Source organism: Typopeltis vanoorti, chromosome 19, assembly GCF_054136105.1.
Source record: "Typopeltis vanoorti isolate ZY-2024b chromosome 19, IOZ_Tvanoo_1.0, whole genome shotgun sequence".
In the NCBI taxonomy this organism is placed as follows: domain Eukaryota; kingdom Metazoa; phylum Arthropoda; class Arachnida; order Uropygi; family Thelyphonidae; genus Typopeltis; species Typopeltis vanoorti.
Window position 1 is genome coordinate 11,486,975 of NC_143567.1, and position 18,268 is coordinate 11,505,242.

General features: G+C 38.7%; 1 protein-coding gene across 1 annotated transcript in view; it reads left to right on the forward strand.

Annotated features, from left to right (window-relative positions):
• Positions 1-479: 479 nt before the first annotated feature.
• LOC150095853 (voltage-dependent anion-selective channel-like) overlaps positions 480-18,268 on the forward strand; it is a 187,924-nt gene continuing 170,135 nt past the window's right edge. Inside the window, exon 1 of the mRNA XM_090408845.1 lies at positions 480-608. The gene's annotated coding sequence lies outside the window, so the exon portion shown is untranslated. The remainder of the gene's footprint in view (positions 609-18,268) is intronic.

An 18,268-nucleotide genomic window follows, 5' to 3' on the forward strand; every position in this document is an offset into this window, starting at 1 on the left:
TGGATGCTATGCATTAAAGGCAAGGGGCCACTACCCAGACCGGTTTCGACCTTTATTGAGGTCTCATCAGTGGGAGCCAGGCTTAGAAATACCAAGGTTAGGTAATACAGAGCTTATAAGTATTTTACCAAAACAAGTTACCATAAGGTGATTTGACCTTATTAAATAAAAATCTCAGGATGAGAGATAGATGTAGACAGTTTTACCTCTTGTTTGGAAAGCGGATACGCTAACCAGTCGGCCAAACATGCCGACATATACATGTGTGTGAGGGAGACTTTTGAAAAAAAGAAAAAAATGTGTATGGGTGTGACTTTTGAAAAAATAAATAAATATATATAGAGAGAGTACAAGATGTTATTCATTGATTTTGTAGACTGTTTTTCAAGAAGCTATAACAGATTTTTTTTTTTTTTTTTTTTTTTTCTGGATTTCTCGTGTCCTCAATGTGGAGGCTGTTAGATTATTCTACTGTGCGCAGGGGTGCGTGATGATAAGCGGTTGATCTCGGTTAGCGTGTTAGCCAGTCTTTCCGTGTATATGTTCTGTATATTTCGGACACAGGTTATTTCTTTCTTTTTTATCGCAGTTTAGCAGTATCGGTGTAGGTAAGCGGTTTAGTGTATTTCATATTTAAGTGTATGTTTATTTACTTTTGTGCAGTGGTTTTAAAAATAGATATTCAGAGCAAGATTACATTAAAAAAAAAAAACGACTCTGTATTGAGATCTTGCGCCTTAAAAGGATAATAACCAGGTAGATAAAAATGAATACTCAGATGAAAACAATGTAGAAAAATTCTGCCACTTTAGAAAACTAGATCTGTACGTGGCGTTGGTTTTTATCATCAGTATCGTTTGGAAGTTGAATTTTTAGTTGATAAATACGTTAAAAATAGGATGCGAGAAACTGATCAAAATGATGATCTATCAGTTATAAATGATGATAAAATCCTTACTGAAAATAAGTGGGGCAAAAATATACACCTTGTGCACTGAATGGGCTGCGCAGAACATAGGATCTCTCCCCCCTCTCGGTGAAGTTGCATCCTTTTCATGCCTCCATGTAGTCACAGGACTCATTTGGTGATGCCAAACTCAATAGATCCCAAAACATGCAGTTAGCATTTTTTGTATGGTTCTGCCAATGTATTTCACTTATTCACCGCCCACCATCAAAAGGTCTTCTCATTTCTTTACTGATTTCTCATTTACTCATTTCTTTACTTCTTCCAGGAGCATACAACATTCAGAAACAATTCTGTTTCTGAATGTTGTATGCCACTAACAATTTCTGTGTATTATTATCTTTATTTATGTTTCCATGAATCGTTGCTTCCACTTCACGTTTTATTTATTTTACTATTAGAACATTTTGCAAAACACTGTTGTTGGTACCATAGAACATGTCTGCTCAAATGAGCTTGAAATGTCTATAGCAGTCCTGATAGAAATATTGATCACTGAATCATGATAAATTTCTTTGTTACCTTGTAATATTAAGTCCCCATTTTTAGATGGCACACTTTTATATATATTCTTGATATATGGTGATATTCTTGATTTATGGAGTAATTACTTTGAAAGATTGCTAAATGAGATGAGCAGTGACAGCATAGATGTAGAAAACACTCAACAGGAATGTCATCCGAAATATAAAGTTATCACAAACCTGAAATGTGGAGAGGCAATTGGAGTAGATGATATTTGACCAGAAATGCTCAAATATGGAGGTATAAAAGTTTTTCAGTGGCTGTACTGCATAATTCATAAGGCCTGGTCAGAGGGTTGTGTATGTATATATATATATATATATATATTTTTTTAATTGAATTTTATTTTTTTTTTTCAGGTGCAAACTTAACTGTTTGCTTACTTGGGATTAGGAGTAAAATAACCAAGTTTATTATAAAATTACTTGGTAACTCTAATATACATTATTCCCAAGGTAAAAAAACTTATTTACATCTATCTCCTCTAGAGATTATTTAAAATAAAAACACCTTGTAGCAACTCGTACAGGTAAAGTTGATAAGGCTCTGTATTACTAAAACCTTGGTATTTAGGCTACTCACTGAGGAGACCTCAAAAAAGGTTGAAACCAGTCTGGATAGTGACACCACCCATAATGTATTGCAGTATACATCTCTTAGTGAGATGTGCTTTACATTATGGAAAATACTAAGAATAGTGATCAGAGCTTTACCCACCTTTACAATGAATTGCCCTGGTGTTGCACCAACTTTAGACTTGAACTACATTTCAGGCGCAAACTTAACTGTTTGCTTACTTGGGATTAGGAGTAAAATAACCAAGTTTATTATAAAATTACGTGGTAACCCTAATATATATATATATATATATACTTTTAATATATATATACATATATATATATATATATATATATATATATATTAAAAAAAAAGAAGGGGGAATAAAGCTGAATGTGAGAATTACCTAGGAATTTCTCTGAGTGTTCCTGGTAAGATTTATGCAAGTATTCTTGAGAAATGGCTAAGAAAAATTGTGAAGGAATAGCTTGGAGAAGAACAAGCTGGGTTCAGGCCAAACAGAGGTTGTCAGGATCAGATTTTCACTTTAAGATGGATATTTAGAAATCATGGGAATATAGCAAGAATCTGTATTTAAGTTTTGTAGATCTGGAAAAGGCGTATGGGAAGGTGCCAAGAGGAAAGCTATTCAAAATGCTCCAGTTATCTGGTGTAAATGGAACATTATATCAAGCAATACATAGTCCCTATTCGAGTTGTCAGCAGTTAAAATTAAAGGGGTATAGAAAGATGGTTTGATGCTAAGTCAAGTGTGCGACAAGGATGTACATTATCTCCACTGTTATTCATCATCTATATGGATCACATTATGATGGAGAGTGTATTAAACCTAATATCAAAACTGGAGATGTTAATCTCAGCTCGTTACTTTATGCAGATGATGTTATACTTTTAAATAAATCCAGGATAAGATTGCAGGATTCCTTGACCAAATTGAATAACTGCTGTAATAAATTTTATATGAAAATCTGCATTAAAAATACAAAGACAATAAAAATAGGCAGAAACAACGAATCTATCAACCATCCTGAATAGAGAACCTACAGAACAAGCACAATATTTCAGATATTTAGGCATAATTTTTAGAAGATGGCAAATTAAATAAAATTAAAAAGAAATAGTCAGCAGAATTAGCAATGCTGGTATGACAGGAAGTCAACTGAATAAATTTATATGGAATACGAGAGATTAGTCAAAACACTAAACTAGCTGTATACAAGACAGCGTTCAAACCAATTTTAACTTATGGATCTGAGAGTCCTGAGAAAGATTAGTAGACTAAACAAGTCTCAACAGCAGTATCATATTAAGAACAAGGCTATTTAGGAAAGAACTTGGCATTGTTAACATTCAGGAATCTGTTAGTAGAGCTAATCTCAGGTGGTATGATCACTTAAACAGATTGGAAATGAAAAGATTAACTAAACAAGTGTTCTTTGCCAGAATGGCATGAAAAAGACCAAGATTAATGTAGGTTGATTGATACAATAAGAAGTGCCTTAGAAGACAGAAATATAAGGATGTGTTAATATTGGAATGTTGACAGATACAGGCTAATCTAGAAGAAAATTGTAGTATTCTTCATAAGATTCTGTACATCCCCTGAGGGTATATGTCAGGAATTTGATGGCTATGACTTTTATATGTTATTAAAGTTCTTGGGTGGATTCCTGAAATCTGACGATCTGAGTATAGTATTGTCATAGTTGCTTACTTTGTGGTTCAGATCATTGCAACTTTCCATTTAGTCAAATTTGATAGACTAATAAAAATTGTTTATGGAATCTCTTATTTGAAAACCCTCCAAAACACCTCCTCTGTTATCTGCATTATTTTGGAAATTGTGTTATAAAATATATAGGATTAGTATGATCTGTACTCTTTCTTCCTCTCCATATTTTGTAGTGTTCAGAGAAATATTGTGTATTATTCACAGAGGACACATGTGAGGAAGGAAATGGATTTTATTCAATTATTAAGGGATAACTAACTGAGACAGCGTGTAATTGAAAATACTAGGGGTTTGAGAGTGCTTGACCTGGTAATAGCATCTGCGAATTTGACTGTAATGAATATGACCATGTTGCCACCTATTGGTGAGAGTGATCATAAGGTCTTGACCTGGGAGGTGGCTAAAGGTGTGCAATTTGTGATTAAGACAGGGTATATGTGGAATTACCGTGCAGGCAAGTATGACAAGCTTAGGAGATTGCTTGGATCAGTGCCATGGCATGTACAACTGCAAGGGCTGAACGTCGATAAAGCATGGGAAGTGGTCAAAGAGCATTTACAGGAGGTTATGGCTGATTGTATACCTAAGGTCCGAATAGTGAAACAAGTAGGGGTTAAATGGATGAATAACCATTAAGCTTGAGCTGCAAAAAAAGAAACAACTATGGAGAGAATTTAAAGAAAGGGGTGACCTGCAGGCACACGAACGGTATAAAGTGCAGGCCAGAAGGGTAACGAGTGTGGTAAAAACAGCAAAAGCCGATTATGAAAGGAAACTAGCTATGCAAGCAAAAGAGAATCCCAAACAGTTCTTTCAATATGCTGCAAGCAAGAAAAAAACTGTACATGGCAAAATGATTTTAAGGAATGACGATGGTAAAGAGTTCACTGAACCAGTCGATATAGTGGAGTTACTGAGCGTGCACTTTGCAAAAGTATATCATTCAAGTGGTGACGAAAAAATGAAGGAACCATTAGTTTATACGGGAATTGTGATGAATGAAGTGGAGGTGAATAGTCTATTACAGAACCTTAATGTGAATACATCTGTGGGATTGGATGGTATACCGGCACGGGTCTTGCATGAAGCGGCTAAGGAATTATCAGTGCCCTTGACCATGTTGTTTAATCTGAGTCTCAGGTCTGGCTTAGTCCCGAAGACATGGAAAGAGGGGAAAATAGTTTCACTGCATAAAGGAGGATCCAAGACTATGGTTGCAAATTACCGACCGATCAGCATATCAGGAGTCGTTGTCAAGGTCTTGGAGAAAGTAGTCAAGGGAAAAATACAGGAATGGATTGATGAAAATGAGATACTGTACAGAGGACAGCATGGCTTTGTGAAGGGTAGATCATGCCTCAGTAACTTGCTCAAGTTTTATAACAAGGTGACGGCTGAACTGGATAAGGGAAATGGGTTTACAGTGATACTGCTGGACCTGGCAAAGGCGTTTGACAGGATACCACATGGAATTCTAATCCGTAAACTACAACATATGGGAATGGATATAGGGTTGGTGAGATGGATAGCTGGGTGGTTGATGGAGAGATATCAAAGAGTAGTTTATTCAGGAGTAGAGTTCAAAAGACGGCCTGTGACTAGTGGTGTGCCACAGGGTTCTGTTCTTGGACCACTGCTGTTTAATCTGTTCATCAACGATATAGGGAAGGGTCTAAGTGAGACAGTTCATTTGTTCGCTGATGATGCAAAGTTGGGTAGGGCGATAGTGAATGCAGAAGATGTCAAAGTCTTGCAAGACGACTTAGATCGATTGGAGTTCTGGACTAAGGAGAATGGATGTCAATTTAATGTGACAAAATGTAAGGTTATGCATTTCGGAGTGAAAAGATTAGCAGCAGTATACCACATTGGTGGAACTGTACTCCAAGAGATTGATGAGGCCAGGGACTTGGGAGTGTTGGTGGATAGGGAGATGAAGTTTAATGGGCACATTGCGAAAGTAGCTAAATCAGCTCATCAACTCACTTGGTTGTTGAAAAATACCTTGACAAGCAGAGACAAGCAAGTTATTGTACCTCTGTACCGAGCCCTGATAAGACCTCATCTCGACTACTGTGCCCAGATTTGGTCACCTCGGTTCCTTCTTGATGGGGAGGAGGTGGAGAGGATCCAGAGGTGAGTGACTAAGATGATAGCAGGTCTATGGAATGAACCATATGAGAACAGGTTGAAGATTTGTGGGTTGCAGAAACTAGTTGATAGGCAGAAAAGGGGAGATATGATTGAGACATTCAAATTGCTAAAAGGATTCTATAGGATTAATTCAGATGATATTTTTGAGATCAGGACTGGTGGTGGGAGAACTAGGGGACACCCATGGAAGCTGGGAAAGAGCGTGGTTAGCAGGGGTGTTAGAGCTGGGTTCTTTACTTTTAGAGTGGTAAATGAGTGGAATAAGCTGCCAGAGTCTGTTGTGGGTGCCATGACAGTGAGCGAGTTCAAGGCAAGGTATGATAGATACTGTGAGAATGTTGAACAGTTGTGTGAACATGATGTTTAGGGCCTCCCTCGATGAGTCTAAGGACTCCCTGGAGTAGCCCGTAGTAATAATAATAATAATAATTTTGTTAGCAAGCAACGCACATCACATAAACTACAATGATGTAGTAACTTTCTGCTGCATAATTAATAGATATTGCTACATTAGCATAGCCAAAAAAAAAAAAAAAATTGTCCACCTTGCAGAAATGCTTTCTTCCCTCTGAATCATAAATTATATTTTGTTTAGATCTATGTTCTGATCCATGCATACAGCTGTTAGGTTTACTTTATAGAATTTTGTTTATTGTTTTATCCTCATATTGTCTTCTTATGGTCTTAGATGTCAGACCATATGAGTATGTTTTAAAATCTATTCATTTTTTTCTTTATCAATATCATTAAATTTAACTTGTATCCTTAACAAGTTAAAACTGTGACATTGCTGAAGAACGCAGTTATCAGCACAACAATTTTGGTTGTAACTGGGAATTTTCCAGTAAAGACATTACTTTTAGGAATTGAAATTTTCATATCATTTCATTTCAATTGCTTAAGCATTTTGGAATCGAGGTTTATATTTCTGTATTACAGTATGGAAGGAAGTTTATATGGGTCAAGAAGATGCAGTAATAATGTGGTTGTGCTTTAAAGCATAGCTTTAATTTGTAACATGAAATGTAGCAATAACAGGAAGGAAACTTGAGTACTGCATAATAGTGGTTGCATGAAAATTAAAAAGGAAGCAAAAAGAGGAGATAATTTATGTGGTATTTTTGTTTTTATTCTTACTAAGGCATTAGTAATTACCTTTTGCATCATTTTGTAATGCAATAAATCATATCCTCATTGTTGTGGAAGTTTGAATTGCATATTAGATGTCACAAGTTAGTCCTTTATTATAATAATATAAATGAGACTGTACAATAATTTGTACAATCACTTTATCTACAAAATATGAAAAAAAGTTTTGTTAGTTATTCATGAGTAATGGTATCATCCTTTGTAAAGCTTGAAAAAAAAAAAAAAAGCAGAGTGGGGGATTTATTGATGTTTTTTTTTTTTTTGAAATAAAGATGTTATTTCAAAGAATGGAAGTGAATGAAAAGTAAGTAAAAATTGATTCTATTCTGTAAGTTTGTAGTTGGATTGTGAAAGTTTTTTTAGAGAGATTTTGGGTGTTATGCCACTCAAGAGAAAAGTATTCTAAAGTTGTGTTGATACAGATTTTCATAGGATTAACTGCTGTATGGATGAAAAGTAACTTCTTCAGTGGAAAAGAGTGCCAAACATTTCAAGGCTATATGTTTGTGCCAGGAGAGCAGTGGTGTAGCTAGAGCTTTTTGCCACCTGGGGCAGTCCCTGAGTTTGCTGCCCCTCTCAACACACATCAAAAATACTACAAAAAGTCAAAAGATGTTTAGGGAAATAAATTAAAACACTGTTTATTTTTGAAGTAAAACTTTAATTTCAACATCCTAAAATGTTTTTTTTGTTGCTTTTCTGTTAGCAAAATTGTCGATGACATTGGCAAAGTCTATTTCATAATAATGTAGGTAATTCTTAATCTATTTTATTTAGCAAAACTCCTCTCACAACTAGCAATATTTACAGCAATTGTGAGGAAAATTTGCAGTAGTATTACAATATTGGAAATGAGTTCTCAAGACTGTATTTTAGAATTAAGTGCAAAAGTTCAAAAAGGTTCAAAGTGCTGTCCCCTCCGTCCCTCCCTAGCTACGCCTCTGCAGGAGAGGCAAGAAGTCGAATGTCAGTTCAAAAAAGAAATTTGACTTTGTGAGGTGACATCTTTTTTTTTTTTTTGTTTTGTTTTGTTTTCTGAGAAGTTGCAAGAACTTAAGGATTCTGTGGCATTCAAATCCCTTGGAAATGTCTAGAAAAGCAGATATAGTAGGTTGCTAAGTAGGCTTGGCCATACTCATTCAGATGCCTTGGAAATGTATATAGGGACTTGCACATATTACTATTAGTAGTCAAGACCACATGATCACTTTCCCTAATCCTGGAGGCCATATAGCCAACCTTAGTTATGGTCACATCTTTTAATCTTATAACACTTCTATCACATTCTGCTTCAAGTAATTATCTCTCACTAAGTGTATAAATTTCATTTCCTTTCTGCCATGCGATATTTCCTCTTTCCAATTTCAATTTGTACTCATATCTGCTGATGCATATCTTCCACATAATATATGGCACCCCCATGGCCTATACCAGCAACCAATTTTATATTTTGTCCAGATATCTTTAATCTCATACCATATTGGCTCAAAAGAACTGCCATCTACCCAACTGACTCCTGCTCTTGTTAGCTGCAATTCATCTGCTATTATCAGCAGTACCCCCCCCCCCCATCCTGTTAACTCTATCCTACCTGAAAGTACTAAATCCATCACATTCTATCCCTGTAGCCAAGTCTCACCATAATTTTTGGCAAGGTTGCACTTAAGTATATTCTGCAATTGAGCAGGTTCTTCTCTTAGTAGCAAAAACTTTCCTTCCACTCTTCTGTTCTGAGCCTTCTCTTTCAACGTTGTGTACCTGTTTCCATTCAGCATGCCAAGCATTGTTTTCCTTACTCTTCCTCTGGGTCTTTTTCCGTCTATTTTTCCTTCAATGGCATCTGATTCCATTTCCTCTCAGAATATGTCTGATCCAGTTTCCCTTTCTTATTTTTATCCTCTTTAACATACTTCTTTCTTCTACTCTTTTTAAGACCTCTTCATTAGTTATTTTATCTGTCCATTTTGATTTTTTTCCATCCTTCTCCAAATAACCCACATCTCAAAGCTTTCCAAAATCTTAATTTCTTTCTTCAATGTCCAAGTTTCAGCTGTACAGAGGACAACACTCCACACATAACATTTTATTAGTCTTTTCTTTAGGTTTCTGTCCATTTTACTAATGAATAAATTCCTTTTCTATTAAAGGCATCTCTTCCCATCGCTATTCTTGCTTTTATGTCAAAAACTCCTCCTTATTCCTGGAGTATATAGAAACTGTAACATCCCCTTAGGCCTCAACCACCTTTTTATCCTGAAATGACCATTGAATTCAATGTTGTTGCCCAAGAGACTAGATTCCACTTTTCTTTCTTTCTTTTTTTTTTTTTTCACACACACACACTCATTCGGTTGATGGGTGCCTTCACATACTCATTTGCATCCACACTGATTTCTTTAGTTTTCCTGACATTCCACTTCTGCACTCTCAGTGAACAAAGCACTCTATCTCTCTCTCTCTTGACACCTAACTTTGAATCCATTTAAGTGCAGTCCATCAGAATTGTACAAATTTTTCTATCCATCAAATTCTGGTCCACAAGATCTACATCACTCCTTCTGCCCAACCTGCATTTTGATTCATTAGCTATCATTGCCCTCCTCAGTTCACCTATGTCATACAATGGCAATAGTCTCACAAACTTCACCTTCTCATTCTTTTTTTTTTTTTTTTTGCTTCATTCAGTAACTCTTTCACATCTTCCCTCATATGGTATTTCTTACAAATATTGCTCCAAATCTTTACATCATACATGTTCAGAAATAGGTAATACAGGTCAGAATAGTATATTTGTAGGTGGTTGCTGATTATATGGGCTTCCATGTGGTGATAATGTTAGCTCGTAATGAGTTTCAAAATTATTTTAGTGAGAATTAAGGTGAGGGCATAGATCACTAGTTCTGATAGCAACTTTTTTTTAATGGATAAATCTAGAGACTTGCAGTTACCATAGAAATTGTAGATAACACTACATACATAAAAACATTTTTTTTTCTACAAAAGAAAATTTGCAGCTACTAGATATGATGGTACCAAACTAATCACATGACTTAAATGGAAAAAAAAGAGTAAATAACAAGCCTTCTCTTACATGTTTTCAAGTAAGTGGTGTATATGAATGCAGTATTTTTGTCATTATTTATTATTAACACCAGACCTTCACATAGTCAAAAGACTCATTGCTGGAGGCAAACACTGTTATACACAAAGGCCATAACTATGCTTTAAACTCAATGTATCATTCAATATATCTGTATTCATCACAGTGTCAGGCAAAACATTCCACTCGACAGCCACTCTCTATGCAAAGAACCTACTACTTACGTCCCTGCTCAAACCCTCCTTATACAACTTTCAGGTAAGTCCCCTTGTTTTACCTCCTTCTCCCCATTCTACAAAAAATTTCTTCCATGTTAACCTGGTAACATCCCTTTCAACTTAAATGTCTCAATCATATTCCCTCTCTACCTCCTATTCCAAGGCTTTGCAAACTGCATTCCTTCAGTCTGTACTTGCATCCCAAAACCAGTTATAAACCATAGTCTTCTCTGGACCCTTTCCAACATATCCTCATCACCATGAAAACCAGGGGGTTCCAAATATGTGCATAATAATCCATAAAATGCCTCATCGAGGCCTTAGAATGGAACAGCACCTCTTTGTTACTACATGTTAAAGTCCTCAGGCATCGTTGCCATAATCTGATGTGATGATTTCACGACTTGTACAGTGTGACCTCTGACCTTCAGATCCCTGTCCACCACTGCTCAAAGGTCTCTTGTGTCCTCAACGTCTTTCAAAATTTTCTCCACCAAGTATATACTTTGCATTCTATTGTCTACCAAATTTCAGAGCCTTACACTTGGCAACATTGAAGTGATATTTCCATATTGTTTCCCACCAGTATATTAATCCTATCCCAATATGATTGATATACAAATTAAATTACAATGGTTCCAAAACTGACCTTGTTGCACGCCACTAGTGACTTTCCTCTTTCGAGATTAGTGCCCCCATACACAACTTGCTAATACCTACCTGATATCCATTCACCTATCCAACTCACTAGTCTATCATCCATTCCTATCTGCTTTCAGTTTAGTGACCAACTTGTAGTGTGGAAATCTATCAAAAGCCTTTGCAGAATCTAAGTATACCACTGTATATGCATCTCCCTTGACCAATACGTTTGGCACCTTGCTATGGTAAATAAGCAAGTTTGTAAACCACGACCTCCCTTTAGCAAACCTGTTCTGATAAGCAAATAATACTACTGTAATTAACCTACTTTTGTATCCTATATCTCACAAACCTCTCTAATACCTTCAGTACAACTCCAGATATGCAGATTGTCCTATAATTTGTTGCCTTAACCCACCCACCACCTTTGTGAAGTGAAACAGTTTACTTTTGTTCCATTCCTCTGGGGCTTTTGCTGTTGCAAGACTCATAGTGAACAGGTAGGCTCAGCCTGATGTCAACTCCTTGGAACATTCCCTTAAGACACGTGGTGATATGTCATCAAATCGTATTGCCTTATTGACATCTAGCTTACTTAACTCCTCATACTTCTTGCTAGCTCACCATTGAGTCTTCTCTCATTTCATTCTCTACATTTGAGTTTCTGAATTCACACTGAGGATGAAACACCTCAAATGAACTGCTCACTAAACACCTCAACTATATCATCAGCAGCAGTTATCATTCTCCCACTTTCATCCATTAACAGCATCTTACCATAATCATTCTTCCCTCTACTTGCCACATATTGGAAAAACTCATGAGGAATTTTGTTATTGTTATGTGACACTCCAAGTAGTTCCAAGACTCATCAAGGGAGGGCACCCACTCTACAACTCTGTCTCCACCACTCAATTCACCAACTACAGCGAACTGCAACTACCACCATCATCTACTGTCCACCAGTAATTTCGCAGACAATCACAAACATCCATGCCCACGGCAGGATTCGAACCTGCAGCCTTTTGGCTGGAGATCCGAGTCGCTTACCACTCAGCCAACCAGGCTTTTCTGGGCCTGATTTGCTAATTTCTGCTCATACTGCACTTCTGCTATCCTTACCAACTGATTTATTAAATTACTGTGGATTTAGAGAAAGATGTTGAAAGTTTATTTTTCACTTGGTTAGAGTATAATAAAAATTAGTTTAATCCTTTATCCAAGTGTGAGCAAACAAAGTTTGCGCCTGAAAGTAACTTCAGGACTGGGTTAAGGTGGTATAACACCAGAACAACTCGTTGCAAAGGTGGAGCGAGCTACCAACACTCCTATCTCACTATCTCCTATAATGCAAAACACATCTCCTTGCAGATATGGCTATTGTTATGCATTAAGGGAAGGGCCACTACCCAGACTAGTTTCGACCTTTATTGAGGTAGAATGGGAGTTCATGTCTCTCATCATTGGCCTTTGGAGAATAAAGCATGCTGAGGATCAGCAGACAGTAAAAGAGGAGTATGATATAAGATAGAGTAGGATAGTAGGAGGTAAAAAGAGGCCTCAGTCAACCTGTTTAGCCTTATTGGCTAATTGGTCTGTAACATATAATCTCAATTTACCTGTTCAGAAAAGGTTAAACATAGACTTTTGTCTATAGTTCTCATATTATTTTATCTAAAGTAATGATTTACTCCAGTATTAATGGAGGTTCTTTTTATGTTACTAGATATAGTATCCTTATTTTTATTCCAGGTATATATATATATATATATATATATATATATATTTTTTTTTTTTTTTTTTTTTTTTAACAGGATGTAAATAATAGGACTTGTTTAAATATTTATTTTAAATCTAAAATAACGGGACATAAGGTCCGGTAAGTAGGAATGAATAGGAACTTACTGAGGAACTTGTATACCTGGTACCACTGGGACTTAGAATGGGGAAGAGACTGGCCCGGGAGATGCCGCTCACGAGGAGCGGCACCGCCTCGCAGTAAGCCTTCGCCGCCCGGGTTCCCAGCTCTCCCCCCCTTGTTTGGAGTAAAGAAACCGTGCCAGCGAAAGCTTTGTGGCTAGGGGAAACAGAGTGGTTATTCTTTTTTCTGGGGTGGGGGGGGATGGTGGGTTTTTTTTGGGTTCTAAAGAGATATACAGGGCTTGATGCGTCCCTGTATAAGAAAGCATATTATCGGTGGTTTGCAGTATTGATTCACAAATTTAAAGTCTCCTAGTAAGTGCCTTTCTTGTGCAAGAAATTTGTGTAAGTAGAAAAAGAAACCTTTTCTTATTCTTGCATATATTAAATTTGCGTCTCGTACCTGGGATTTTTTCCGTACTTTCCAGATGTGATATTTTAGTACATTGATTAGGAAGATAGTGAACTTTTGGGTTTTTTTGACTGGTGGCAGGAATTGTAGTCGTATTACCTCTTCTACTGTCAGCATGGGGATTCCCAATGCTGTGCTGAGTCTCCGCCAGATGCGTTGGGCTGGTGGGCAAAAATAAAAGAAGTGGTCCACCGTTTCCACGTCCCGACAGACATCGCAGAAAGGGTCGCACGGGTTAGGTACATACCAGGATTTCACCTGTTTCACCGGGAGCCGCCCGTAGGCTATTCTCCAGGCTAGATCCCGATGAAAAGGCTGTCCCCAGCTATTTTTGATGTTTCTGAAGAGAATTTCATTATTTGTACTAAGATTGGGTGTATCACGCCTGGAAAGTTGGAAGAAATCCCAGTATACTGCTTTGGGTTTGTGTGTGAGGATTGCTATTCCTCTGTCTCTGAGTGTTGTGATCGATTTCACTACTGTACGGTACCACTTGGGCACCCCCCTTGCGCGGGGTCCAGCATAGTCCGTGATCCCAAAGAGGGGGAGGAAAAGTCCTGTAAAATATCTAATTAGTAGGCCAGAAATGTGGTTGGAGTTTAAGGCCTTCCGTACGGTTTTGAACGTGTTTGCTTGTAGCAAGCTTCTGTGATCGGGCAGAGCATAACCCCCTTCTTCCTGTTTGAGTTGTAGATATTCTTTCTTTACTTCGTGTTTTCTCCCATTCCAGAAGAAATCCAGGAGTTCTTTTGATACTTTATTTTCTTGTGCCAGTGTGATGCCTGTGATATTGACAGTGTGCATCAGCATTGGGGTGACGATTGTTTTTATTACTGTCGCTCTGCCACAAAAGGAGAAGAAGGTTGGTTTGAACAGCCTTATCCTTTCCCTGCTTGTCTCCTGCAATTTTTGGATTGGTAGTGCTAGGGTGTCTGAAAAGGGCACGCCTAGTATAGTTAGAGGCTGTGTCTGTAGCGTTAAACCGTAGGGAAGTCCAGTGCTATGGAAATTTCCGAAACTTTTGATTTTGGTTTTTTGTGCGTTAACGCGAAGACCACTGACTATGCTGAATTTTTGCAGCGTGTGCAGATAGATATAGATGGACTCAGAGTCTCTGAGTGTAGCCACTACATCGTCTGCATATGCCACTATTTTGCATTGTCTGGAGCCTTGGGGCAGTGGAATACCGTTAATTGCGGGGGTGTTATCAATTCTTTTGATTAGGGGTTCTAATACTAGGGAGAAGAGGAGGGGGCTTAGCGGGCAGCCTTGCCTAACCCCTCTCTTTATGCGGATTGGTTCTGTTAGAAACCCATTAATAGATAGCTGGGTCGTGGCTTCCGCATACATGTTTTTAATTGTACGCCGAAGTCTCGGGCCCACGCCTGTTTTTAGTAGGATGTTCTGCAAGTACCTGTGGTTGACGCTGTCAAACGCTTTCTCCAGGTCGGTGGAGAGAAGTGCCAGGGGGTATTTTTTCTCTTTGGCCAGTTTGATCAAGTCTCTTAACAAAAAGAGATTGAATTCCATAGATCTACCAGGGATCCCATAGACCTGTGAGCTTGTTATTATTTTTTCGATACCACCCTTAAGGCGCGTGCAGATAATTTTTGCAAAAATCTTGTAGTCTACGTTGGTTAGGGAGATTGGACGCCAGTTATTCGACAAAGTCCGATCTCGGTCTTTCTTGGGGATAAAGATGGTGTGGCTCTTAACGAATTCCTCGGGGATGTTTCCCGAAGTGAGGAATTCGTTAAAGATGTTTATTAACGCTGCCAATGCAAATTCCCAGATAGATCTATAGAATTCTATCCCCAGTCCGTCTGGCCCTGGGGTCTTCTTTGTTTTCATCATTCTGCATGTGGCCTTTAATTCGGCTGCAGTTATCGGCCTGTCCTGCAGGGCACTAAGATGATCGGGAAAACGTGTTGCGTCCCATTCACCGAAGTCATCCGTGCCCTGCTGGTCAGAGAAGATACCGATATACTGCTGATGAAAGTGACGGAGTATTTCGTGGGTTGAGCGTAAAATCTGGCCCTTCTCGATCTGGTGAATCGTTTTCTCATCATTAGCCGCCACCCGTTGTTGGTTGTAGAATGCGGCGGAAGGTGTTTCCAAATGTCTGAGATAGAGTCTCGTTCGAAAGTCGAGGTCCTCGACTCTACTCTGCCGCTCTTGCTGCAGTTCTATTTCTACTTGTCTGATGAGATCTCCGCAGGGAACTCCACTCCGTTCGTTTGTCCGGTACCAGCCGAGTTCCCTGTAGAGATCCCTCAGCCGTTTGCGTTTTTGGTAGGCCCTTTCGCGTCCACATTTTTGGAACAGTTCCCTAGCCTGCCTCTTGAAGGTCAGCCAGTTTTCCCAGTCCCAGTTGGTGTTTGTCCATCTGTCACAGAGGTTCTGTAGCTGGTCGCTGAAAAGACTGGGGAAGGTGGGAGGGAGCCTCCAAGGACCTCTGGCTGTTTCCATCACCTCTGGGAGCGTGATTTTTAGTATGACCATCTTGTGGTCGGTTGTCAAGTTATGCACTGCGGTGTGACGTATCCTCTGAACATATTGTTCCAGGTTTTGGGACACGTACACCCTGTCTAGTCTTGTCGATATCTGGCCGTGGCCCCACGTAGTTTCTACTTTGGCAGGGTTATTCCGCCTCCAGATATCGACGAGGTCAAAATTTATACAGCATCGATTTAAAGCGGCAATGCCGCCAGTTCCGTTGTTTGCGTTCCCACCTATTTTGTCTAGACGTGTGTCTTCCACACAGTTCCAGTCTCCTGCAACTATTAGGTGTTCTGCTCCCAGGAAATAGTTTTCAAGGGCAGAGAAGAAACCACTTCTATGGTATGGATTGTTCGGGGCGTAAACTGCAGCAAGTCGGATGGTACGGCCACCGTACTTCCAGTCCACCGTTACTAGGCGTCCTGTGGCGTCTTTTTGGACGTTGAAGAACCCCCCCCCCGCGATTGGGGGGCGAATTGAGGTCTCTTCAGTGGGAGCCAGGCCTAAGTAGAGATACCAGGCAGAAGCATTAGCAGGTCATCTCCAACTATAGGAGTTGTCAAATGGTGTGCCACCCTTTTTTTATTAAATTACTCTGGATTTAGAGAAAGATGTTGAAAGTTTATTTTTCACTTGGTTAGAGTATAATAAAATTAGTTTAATCCTTTATCCAAGTGTGAGCAAACAAAGTTTGCGCCTGAAAGTAACTTCAGGACTGGGTTAAGGTGGTACAACACCAGGGCAAGTGTTGGTAGCTCGCTCCACCTTTGCAATGAGTTGCCCTAGTGTTGTACCACCTTAACCCAGTCCTGAAGTTACTTTCAGGCGCAAACTTTGTTTGCTCACACTTGGATAAAGGATTAAACTAATTTTATTATACAACTGATGTAGTCTTCTTGCCTGCTGTTTATACTCTTCATGCAACTGATTATTACCATTATTCATCTTGTGCTGCCTCCAGAGTGTCTTCTTCTTCTTCCACATTTCATGCTTAATCCCATTATTCATCCATTTTATGTGTACCTTGTTCAGCCTTTTGACCTATGGAATACATTCACACATTAATGCTGTTATGTATGCTGTCTCACCAATTGTGCCACCAACTGACGAGAGTGATCACATGGTCTTGTTCTAGGAGGTGGCCAAATGTGTGGAAATTTTCAATTAAGACAGGGATATATGTGCAATTACAGGGGTGGTAAGTATGACCAACTTAGGAGATTGCTTGGATTAGTGCCATGGCATGCTGCAAGGGCTGGATGTTGATAGCATGTGAAGTGGTCAAGGGTGTTTGAGGGAGGTAATGGCAGACTGCATACATTGGAGTTAAATGGATGAATGTCATCAAGCTGGAGCTAAAAAAAAAAAAAAAAAAAAATTGTGGAGGAAATTTAAGGAGAAAGGTGACCTGCAGGCATATGAACAGTACAAGGTAGAAGGGTAACTAGTGTGGAAAGAAAGACAAAAGCAGATTATGAAACAAAGTTAACAATGCAGGCTATAAAGAGAATGCCAAACAGTGCTTTTAATATGCTGCAAGTAAAAGAAAGAATATATATGGCAGAATGATTTTAAGGAATGCCGATGGTAGGAAAGTAATTATAGTCTAAATATTGGATTTACTAAGTGAACAATTTGCAAGAGTATATCACCCAGGTGGTGATATTGCAGGAATGAGAGAGCCAAAGGCTTATACAGTAACTGAAATGAAATGGAGGTGAATAGCATATTACAGAACCTCAATGTGATTACGGCTGTGGGATTGGGTGATATACCAGCTGGAGTTTTACGTAAAGTGGTGAGAAAATTGTCAGTGTCCTTGACCATATTATTTAATCTAAGTCTCAGCTCTGGGTTAGTCCTGAGGGAATAGAAAGAGGGGAAAAATAGTTCCATTGCATAAAGGAGGCTTCAAGACTGATGTAGCAAATAACTGGCCAATCAGCACATCAGGAGTTGTCAGAGTACTGGAGAAGTAGGTCAAGAGCAAAATACAGGAACGGATAGATGGAAATGGGATACTGTATGGAGGACAACATGGTTTTGTGAAGGGTAGGTCATGCCTCAGTAACTTGCTCATGTTTGATAATACGGTGACAGCTGAGTTGGATAAAGATAATGGGTTTACAGTGATACTGCTGGATTTTGCAAAGGCCTTTGACATGAACTTCCATGTCAAAGATGTCATTTAGAATTCCATGATACCACATCGAATTCTAATCAGTAAACTGCAGCACATGGGGATAGATATAGGATTGGTGAGATAGATAGGATGGTGGTTGGAGAGATATTAGAGTAGTTTATTCAGGAGTAGAGTTCAAAATAAAGGCCTGTGACTAGTGGCCGCAGGGTTCTGTTCTTCGACTGATAC